Here is a 10000-nt window from a genome sequence, read left to right on the forward strand (position 1 = left end):
TACCAACACCATTTCTGGGGTTTCACAACCGCCCGGCTTCTCCGACATATGTTGGAAAGGAGTAGCGATCGAGCGAAGGGGGCTGTCGGTAGGCGGCCGCGGGTTGCATGTGTGCCCGGGACAGCACCCCCATCCAACTAAGGGGTGTCCCCCGGGGGCCAGGGGGACCTCGTCCAGGTCGGCCGGGCGCTTCCAGACGCCTACCGACACCGGTCAGGTCGGCGAGGCTCCCGGCGGCCCCGAGCGGGACCACAGGTTGCGGAAGGCGTCCAAGTGAGCGGCGGCGACGCCAGGAGGCCCCCGGGGTCGACTCCGCGGCCCCCGGGTCGGTGTGCGGGCCTCCAGAGCTCGATAAAGTAGTGGTGTCGCTAGCGGTCGAGAAGGCACTTTTCGACGCCTACTGCCACCCCCACATGGCGGTAGGTGTAAAATCGGAATAGACCGGACCAGGAATGTCGAGGGGGAAAAAAATGACAAAGTCCTGGTGTGCCTAGGCGTCGAGAAGGCACTTTGCGACGCCTACCGACATCCCCATGTGGCAGTAGGCGTAAAACTGGAAAATCGCCGACCAGAAATGTCGCTTCGTATAATCGACGTTTTTTTTGACCACCATTTTCAGGTGTCGGAGGTGGGTCTGGACGAATACCAACACCATTTCTGGGGTTTTCCAGTTTGAAAGTTTTATAAAACATGTTCGGTAGGAAGCACACTTTGGTGTGTCGGTTCGTCGGAGCAGCGACTCTTTGCCTCGTGGTGGTCCGGAACGTCTCTACGGGCTTGTCGCAAAGGCGTCAGAAAGTGGCATCTCCGCCGCCTAGGGCTGTCACCGTTATCGCTGTCGCCGCGCTCCAACTTGTTTTGATCCGCCGCCTTCGTTCCTGCCAACCGTGCGCCCGCTCATCGTCGTTAGGTTATAATACGTGGTACGTGTGTGTGCTTCTCCGTGGACCTAGGGCTGCTCGACGTGTCGAACGATATGTTGGAACAACTAACGGCTCCTTTTCCTGGTTCCATAGTCGTCGTGGTACCCGCGTCGTCAGCCATATCTATGTCCACCATGTTTAGCCGATACGTTTGCTGCAGCTTCTGCTTCCGCCTCAGCGTTCGCCGCTCTCAGCCGCCGCTGTTGTTGCTGCCGTTCTGCCATTCAACCACTACCTGCGAATCTTTCGATGATCGGCCGAACGACCCATCGCTGTGCGACCGATAAATCCTCCGGATTAGGGAGAAACGCCGCCGCTCTCTGCCGCCGTCGAACGGAAAAACGTACATTGTAACGAACGAACGAACGAACGAATTAACGAACGAGCGAACAAACAAACAAAAATAGCCGCGGGGGATGCACTATGTAGATCCTGATCCCCTTGTAACCATACGTACGTTGTTCGATGCTCTCCCGTCCTGGAAGTCGCCGCAGCAAACAGGAGGATGAGCAGCAGCAGGCGCCGCCGCCGTAACCGCCGCCTGCCTGCCGCCTCCTACTCCTGTCAGCGTCCGATCTCACAGCCGTGTGAACGTTCGCTGACACCCGATTTCTTTCCGTCTGGCAAAACCTTGGACGTCCCGCTCGCGGTACACGTGCTGCAGCGACTTCTCGTCCGACAACGCATAAGCGTCGACGTCTGCCGCCGCATCTTCTGATACGTGGACGGTGATAGCGCTAGTCCCTTCTTGCGCCACCTCCACCTTTGTTAGCGCCAAAGAAGATCGATCGAGCAGTCGTGGTCGCAGTCGATTAACCCGTTTTCACCGTCCGCAGTTCCCAAGCCGCCGATCAAGTCGTTGCTCTTCTTGTTCGTTCTTCCCATACCGTCGATTTGCACGGCTGCCGGATGAGCCATCCTCTGTCCGGCGAAGCGCTCACGTCAGTGATCGATACTTGCACCGACAGTCCTCCCGCTCGCGACTCGGTGCTCGAATCGGACTCGTTCGTTTTTATCTCGATGCGATTGTGAAAAGGGGGACCGGTCGTCAATGTCGTGTGTGTCGACGATGTTGTTCGCCCGGTCCGCCGCGTTGTTGTCGTTTTTTTTTTTTTTTTTTTTTTCCCCTAACGTTCGCCGTCGCACGGACGAAAGGGTGAGAAAAAAAAAAAAAAGCTCGAAAAAGCCGCCCAAAAAAATCGGACCGAGGAGCCGCTTGCGAGAACGCGCCATGTGCACGTTGTCTCTCCTCGGTTTTCCGAGCACGAACACGACGCCGGTCGGTCGGTCGGTCGACGAAGGCGACGACGAAGGTGACGGGAAAATTTACGCCGCCGCTGCCCTGGTCCAGCTCCTCCCCGATGACGGCTGTGATGTTGACGTTGACGTTGGCGACGACGACGACGACGACGGAGACGACGACGACGACGAGACGGCATCGATGGCGACCACGATGACGACGACCTCGACGAGTTCAGTCTGCACCTTGACCTCCGATGTCCGTGTGCACTGCCGTCGTGCTGTTTGTCGTTTGTCGTATGTATCGCTGTCAAGGGTGCCGTTGTCGTTGTTGTTGTCGACGTTGTTGCTTGCTCTCTCGTCTCGGTCGGTTGGTACGTTGATGACGACGACGACGACGAAGACGACGACGACGACGACGAGACGGCATCGATGGCGACCACGATGACGACGACCTCGACGATTCCAGTCTGCACCTTGACCTCCGATGTCCGTGTGCACTGCCGTCGTGCTGTTTGTCGTTTGTCGTATGTATCGCTGTCAAGGGTGCCGTTGTCGATGTTGTTGTTGTCGACGCTGTCGTCTGTTCTCTCTTCTCGGCCGGCTGTGACGTGGACGTTGACGACGACGACGACGAGACGGAATCGATGGCGACCACGATGACGACGACCTCGGCGAGTTCAGTCTGCACCTTGACCCTCGATGTCCGTGTGCACTGCCGTCGTGCTGCTTGTCGTTTGTCGTATGTATCGCTGTCAAGGGTGCCGTTGTCGTTGTTGTTGTCGACGTTGGTCGCTTTCGTTCTTTGAGTCTCGGTCTCGGTCCAAGTCAGGGGAGAAACAAAAAAGAGGCCATCAGCGCGGGCAGCGCGCTTCTTCTGACGGCGAACCCCCTCGAAAAATAAATAAACACGTGCCCGTCGTTGTAGTTGTCTGTCTTATGTCGGTCGGTCGGTCGGTCGGTCTGTCGTTCTGTCGAAACAAAGTCCCAAATTCCAACGATACCTGGTTGATCCTGCCAGTAGTCATATGCTTGTCTCAAAGCTTAAGCCATGCAAGTGTAAGTTCACGCCACGCATTAGAACGGGCGAAACCGCGAATGGCTCAGGAACCGGACCTAATCCTCGGGACCGTATTCCTCCTCGGAGGCGATGGATAACTGTGGCAATTCTAGAGCTAATACATGTGACACAGGCCGCGATCGGTCGGCGCGCCGTCGTCGCCACGCCTCGCGCGCTGGCACCCGCGTCGGCCGTTCCGGGTCGCGGCGCTACATATTAGACTGAGACCGATGCGCGTCATTCCGTCCTCCCGTCGTCGGCGTTCCCGCTCGCGGGTCCGTTCGGTGGCGGGGCTCATAGGGCGGCGCGCTCCGCTTTGGTGACTCTGGATAACTCACTGGTCGATCGCACGAGCTTTCACGCCCGGCGACGGGTCTCTCGAGGGTCCGCCCTATCAACTGTCGACGGTCGGTTAAGTGCCTACCGTGGTTACTACGGGTAACGGGGAATCGGGGTTCGATTCCGGAGAGGGAGCATGCGAAACGGCTACCACATCCAAGGAAGGCAGCAGGCGCGCAAATTACCCACTCCCGGCACGGGGAGGTAGTGACGAAAAATAACGACGCGGGACTCTGTCGAGGCCCCGCGATCGGAATGAGTACACTTCAAATCCGTTAACGAGGACCAACCGGAGGGCAAGTCTGGTGCCAGCAGCCGCGGTAATTCCAGCTCCGGTAGCGTATATTAAAGTTGTTGCGGTTAAAAAGCTCGTAGTCCGAACTCGGGTTCGTGGTCGCGCAAGCGGCCCCGGGGCGGCGGCGCCATCGTCCGTCGTTGACTTTGGTCGTCCGTTCGCATTCCCGGCCCTTTCCGCCGGTGTCAACCGCTAGCATACCCGCCACGCGGTCCTGCCGGCGAGGTGGACGAGGAGGTCGTGATCGGGATCCGGGAAAAAAAAAACAAGTGGTCGTCGGTTCGGTTCCGGGAGTAGTCTAACGGGGGGGTGCTACGTGTGTGTGTTTGGGTGCGTTCATTCGCATCCCCGCACTCTGACCCCCGCGCTTCTCTCCCTCTCCCTTTCCGCGCGTTCCTCTTTTTTTTTGAACCCCCCGGTCCGCTCCGAGTCCCTGCTTCGTGTCTTGTCTGCGCGCGTGTTGCGGTCGGCGGTTTCTCCTCCAAGGGTGCTCTTAACCGAGTGTCCGCGGCGGCCGGTACGTTCACTTTGAAAAAATTAGAGTGCTCAGAGCGGGCTGTTCAAGCTTGCATACGATAAGCATGGAATGATGGAAGAGGGCCTCGTCTACGTCTGTCGGTCTCCGTCTACGGCGAGGCAATGATCGAAGGGAGCGGTCGGGGCCACTCGTATTGCGACGTTAGAGGTGAAATTCTTGGATCGTCGCAAGACGAACTGCAGCGATGGCGTGTGGCAAGCACGTTTTCCTCGATCAAGAGCGAAAGTCGGAGGTTCGAAGACGATCAGATACCGTCGTAGTTCCGACCGTAAACGATGCCGACCGGCGATCCGCCGGCGTTCGCTTCCATGACCCGGCGGGTAGCCTGCGGGAAACCAGAGTTCGGTTCCGGGGGGAGTATGGTTGCAAAGCTGAAACTTAAAGGAATTGACGGAAGGGCACCACCAGGAGTGGAGCCTGCGGCTTAATTTGACTCAACACGGGAAAACTCACCCGGTCCGGACACCGGTAGGATTGACAGATCGATAGCTCTTTCTCGATTCGGTGGGTGGTGGTGCATGGCCGTTCTTAGTTGGTGGAGCGATCCGTCTGGTTGATTCCGATAACGAACGAGACTCCGGCCTGCTAACTAGTGCGCCGATGTCAGTGATTTTTACGGCGGGCTCGGCGTCCTCCGTGGCGCTCGGGTCCGGGTCGGTTTTCTCACGCACTTCTTAGAGGGACGGGTGGCAGAAAGCCACACGAGGCGGAGCGATAACAGGTCTGTGATGCCCTTAGATGTCCGGGGCCGCACGCGCGCTACACTGGAGGTATCAGCGGGGACTTCGCCCCGGCCCGAGAGGGTTGGGAAACCTCTGAACCACCTCCCGTGATAGGGATCGGGGCCTGTAACCAACCCCGTGAACGAGGAATTCCCGGTAGGCGCGGGTCAACAGCCCGCGTCGATCACGTCCCTGCCCTTTGTACACACCGCCCGTCGCTACTACCGATCGAACGGTCCGGTGAGGTCCTCGGATCTGGCCGACGACGCCGCCGGGCAGTGCGCGACGTGTCCGTCACGACACTCGTGCATCTACGCCTCGGCGTTCGATGCCTGGAGAAGACGACCGAACCCGATCGTTTAGAGGAAGTAAAAGTCGTAACAAGGTTTCCGTAGGTGAACCTGCGGAAGGATCATTACCGTTTTCCCGTTCGAGACTGGTTTGTTGTTTTCCGGCCTACCTCCTCTGTCTGTCGGCGTCAACGCCTCGAATGCGCGCAAACAAACCTATAAAAGGCGGAGCGAGAGATAGATTTGTGGTGACGCGGAGGTTTTTAAAGCCCCAGCTCTTCTTGCTTGCTTCCGCGTCTTACCACCTGTTTGTTTTTTCGCCCACCGCAAGTGATGGCCGCTTCTTCTTTGCCTTGTCGCCGCTTTATCGTTTTTTTTGTTTTTTTGCAGCCGCTGTGCCACCGCCGCTAGCTAAAAAAACAAACTACTCGCGACATTGCAATGCCGTCACGCCTCCTCGCACAGACCTCCTCGCACACTACTAAATCTATATAAACAAAAACTAATATAAAAAAACCAAGTGCTGAACCCTGGACGGGGGATCACTCGGCTCGTCCGTCGATGAAGAGCGCGGCCAGCCGCGATAACTGATGCGAATTGCAGGACTCAGTGAACATCGACACCTCGAACGCACATTGCGGCCCCGAGATCCCTTGTCTCGGGGCCACGTCCGGTCGAGAGGCGGAACGTTACATGTCTTTCTCCGTTAACGAAACGACATCTTGCCGTCCCCGTGCCCGCCCGGTCCTCGGCACGGTGGTAACCGGGACGTCGCAGGAGCGAGTGACGAGGGGGAAGAAAAATAAAAAAAGAATTGACTCCTTTCAATGTCTTTTTTTTTTTTAAAACCCTCTCCGGCCTCCTCCTTCGTCTCCCGCTGGCAGACCGCGGAGTCTTTTCCCTTTTCGACCGCGTGAAGAAACACTGTGGAGGAGGAGCAGGAGGAGTCTGTCCGAAAGCAGCCGAAGGGAGACCAAAAAAAAAGTACCGACCTAACCGACTGCCGACGTAAGCGCCGCCTGCTCGTCTCGCTCTCTGCCTCATGAAGGTGTCTCTCAGCGACGCCTCGAGCAGCGCGACGAGCACGGCCGTCGCACCGTAAAAAGGTGGCCGCGTCGTAGGCAACGCAACGTCGGATGGGGAGGACCCACGCTTTTTTTTAATTGTTGGCTTCTTCATTTTCGGTCGGACGGGCGCTATATCGGCCAGCCGTCGTCACACGGAGGGTACCGATCGAGATTCCTCTCCTCCAAACACCACACTCTACTAAAAACCGCCGCCCTCGGCTCGGACGAGACGACCCGCTGAACTTAAGCATATCGCTAAGCGGAGGAAAAGAAACCAACCGGGATTCCCTTAGTAACGGCGAGTGAACCGGGAGAAGCCCAACGCCGAATCCCGTCGCAAGTTAAAGGCTTCGGGACGTGTGGCGCATGGGTCGAAGGCAGCCGTTCGTTTTCGTCTCGCATAGTTCGGAGTTCCCTCGATCGGGGCCGCCCGCGGCGGGTGCCAGGCCCATTCGGTGCGGACGGCGAGCGACGGCCTTCGATCCGAGAGTCGGGTTGCTTGGGAACGCAGCCCAAATCGGGTGGTAAGCTCCATCCAAGGCTAAATACCGGGACGAGTCCGATAGTCGACAAGTACCGTGAGGGAAAGTTGAAAAGAACTTTGGAGAGAGAGTTCAAGAGAACGTGAAACCGCCCAGGGGTAAACGGGTGGGACCGCTCACCGCGATCGCGGGGGGACTCAGTCCGGTGCTGCCTAGGCTCGAGCCCAAACTCGATGTGTGTTCTTGAAAGAGAGGCCGTCGCGGCACAGGTCGTCGTTCGTCGTGTCCGCGGGGGACTCGTTCCCCGCGGTTCCAGCTTTTGTGCCCGCGTCGCCGACGAAGGAGACGGGCCGCGTGGATAGCGGGAAGGGAAACGTGGTGACGACCGCGGCGTCGGTAGGTGGCTGCGTCGGTTGGCTGCGACGGAGGGGACTCGTCCTCTCGATCGCTGCTGCCGCCGGGCCCTAACCCGCCGCATCCGTCGCCGCCGCTTCTTCTTTCCTCCTGCTCCCTCCGCGCGCGACTCCGCTGCACCCGTCCCCTTCATCATCGCTCGGCGTAATCATGGCGCGGGCGCTTCGGCGCGACCTCCGCGCGGCCGGCACCGGACGCACTTCCCCTCCGGTCCGTCGTCGCGACCCGTTCCCGGCGTGCAGGTCGAACACGCGGGTTTTTTTCCGTAGGCGGCAGGCGTTTCATCACCCTGAAAACCCCCGTCTTCCCACCTTGTGAAGTCGGGGGCCACCGGCCGTCGGGCCCGCGAACGTAACTGCCCCTTTCTGCCGGGAACGGAGGAAATCTGACACGATCCGTTACACGTGGCGAGCCGGTCCGTTTTGATCCCGCCGGAAGTCGCGTGCGGGCGACGCACTCTGTGTGTCGCTCCTTAGGCGCCCCACCGTCTCGGGCGCGTGCGCGATGAGAGGCGGGATAGGACTGGCGCGGCCTCGCCGTCACGCACCTCGCCGACGTTTCGGGTTCTTGTCGGGGGCAACCCCGCCCGCGCCCGTTTCCGTTTCCGGAGAGGTCGCTCGGCGACGCTTTTTTACTCGAGCCGCCCGCCACCCCGGGTCAGCGACGTGCATCGGCAACCCACCCGACCCGTCTTGAAACACGGACCGAGGAGTCCTGGCCGTTCGCGAGTCGTAGGGGCCACCTCTGACTAACCCCGAAGGCGAAGCGAAAGCGAGAGAGCGTGTAGGAGGGCGTCGATCGGGAGAGGTGTCGTGGCAAAGTCGTCCGGGGGTCGTCGGGGGGTGTCGTCGGTCTCGTGCCGTCGTCTTCTCCTCGCCTCACCCGCCTCCGAGCCGTGCCCGATCCCGCCGGCGCGGCGTTTTCGGCCTTCCGCCGTCGCTGCTGCGGTGCCCGCAACTTTTCCTTTTTTCTCTCTTCCCGAGAGAGATAGGAGAGGGAAGGCTCGTGGCTGACGTGCGGTTGTTTTTCCCTCCTCCCCGAGAGGGGACCGGCGCATCATCCAAAAAGGGGAATTGCCGGGCGCCAGCTTCCATATCCTCCTTCCGCCCATCGGTGAGATCCCGCGGCTTGAACTAGTCCTATTTTGTCGTCGAGTTTAGGCGCTGCGCGCGGGCGCATCACCCCCGGGTCGGTTTCCCCTTTTTCCGAGTACGACTCGGCCGACTCTGGCGTAGCGAGCGACCAGGGACCCGAAAGATGGCGATCCACGCCCGGTCGGGATGAAGCCAGAGGAAACTCTGGTGGAAGTCCGAAGCGCCTCTGACGTGCAAATCGATCGTCGGAACCGGGTGTAGGGGCGAAAGACCAATCGAGCCGTCTAGTAGCTGGTTCCCTCCGAAGTTTCCCTCAGGATAGCTGGCGCTCGATCGTCGCAATTCCATCCGGTAAAGCGAACGATTGGAGGCCCCGGGGCCGTTCACGGCCTCGACCTACTCTCGAACTCGGAACGGGTGGAACGGGCCGACTCTCCCGAACGACGGAGCCGACCCATCCGGCCGCCGCCGCCAGCACGCTTCGCTGGGCGGTTGGTCACCTCGAATGCGAGTGCCAAGTGGGCCACTTTTGGTAAGCAGAACTGGCGCTGTGGGATGAACCAAACGTCCGGCTAAGGTGCCTAACGCGACGCCCATGAGATCCCCGAAAGGGTGTCGGTCGATATAGACAGCAGGACGGTGGCCACGGAAGTCGGAATCCGCTAAGGAGTGTGTAACAACTCACCTGCCGAATCGACCGGCCCCGAAAATGGATGGCGCTGGAGCGACGGACCGATGCCGGACCGTCGCGGCGAGGAGCGATGAACTTTCGCGCCGAAACGATGCCGCGACGAGTAGGAGGGCGCCGCGGCGAGCACGGAAGCCTAGGGCGCGAGCCCGGGTGGAGCCGACCGCGGGTGCAGATCTCGGTGGTAGTAGCAAATATTCGAACGAGACCTTCGAAGACCGAAGTGGAGAAGGGTTCCGTGCCAACGGCGGTCGAGCACGGGTCAGTCGGTCCTAAGACGCGGGCGAAAGTCTTCCCGAAAGGCGCCGGATCCGTTATGAAAGGTGAAAGGAAAGCGAATCGAATCGAATCGAATCAAAAGCCCAAACAAAAAAAAAGCGGCCGGCCTCCCGTCGAAAGGGAATCGGGTTAATATTCCCGAACCCGGACTCGGAGAGGGCCCGGGGGTGGCGACGCTGTCGGCAGCGATGTCGGCGGCGCCCGTCGCTTCCCGGGCGAAACCGCGGTGACGCAAGCGAGCCCGGAGACGTCGCCGGGAGCCCCGGGAAGAGTTCTCTCTTCTTCGTAAAGGACCATGTCCGTGGAATCGGCTCGTCCGGAGATACGGAAAAGGTACCTGTAGAGCGCCGCGGCTCGGGCGGCGTCCGGTGCGCTTTCGGCGGCCCTGGAAAATCCGGGTCCGGTTTTCGCAGCTCTCGAGTCGGTCCGTACCCACCATCCGCAGCAGGTCTCCAAGGTGTACAGCCTCTCGTCGATGGCATCAATGTAGGTAAGGGAAGTCGGCAAAATGGATCCGTACCTTCGGAAGAAGGATTGGCTCCGAGGACCGGGTCGGTCGGGCCGTGCCCG

The 10000-nt window shown here is 59.8% G+C and overlaps 2 non-coding genes and 1 pseudogene across 2 annotated transcripts in view; all 3 read left to right on the plus strand.

Annotated features, from left to right (window-relative positions):
• Positions 1-3163: 3163 nt before the first annotated feature.
• Positions 3164-5534, plus strand: LOC145273436 (small subunit ribosomal RNA; annotated as a pseudogene).
• A 398-nt stretch (positions 5535-5932) lies between these two features.
• Positions 5933-6090, plus strand: LOC145273287 (5.8S ribosomal RNA). The gene has a single exon (XR_013866284.1). It is a non-coding gene; the product is annotated as a 5.8S ribosomal RNA (ribosomal RNA).
• A 593-nt stretch (positions 6091-6683) lies between these two features.
• The window catches only part of LOC145273601 (large subunit ribosomal RNA), a 5724-nt gene continuing 2407 nt past the window's right edge, over positions 6684-10000 (plus strand). The window contains exon 1 of the ribosomal RNA XR_013866424.1: positions 6684-10000. This exon is cut by the window's right edge and continues 2407 nt beyond it. This is a non-coding gene — a ribosomal RNA (large subunit ribosomal RNA).

This window comes from Euprymna scolopes, unplaced genomic scaffold (genome assembly GCF_053919585.1).
Source record: "Euprymna scolopes isolate OS-2025 unplaced genomic scaffold, ASM5391958v1 sca1, whole genome shotgun sequence".
NCBI classification, from domain to species: Eukaryota; Metazoa; Mollusca; class Cephalopoda; order Sepiida; family Sepiolidae; genus Euprymna; species Euprymna scolopes.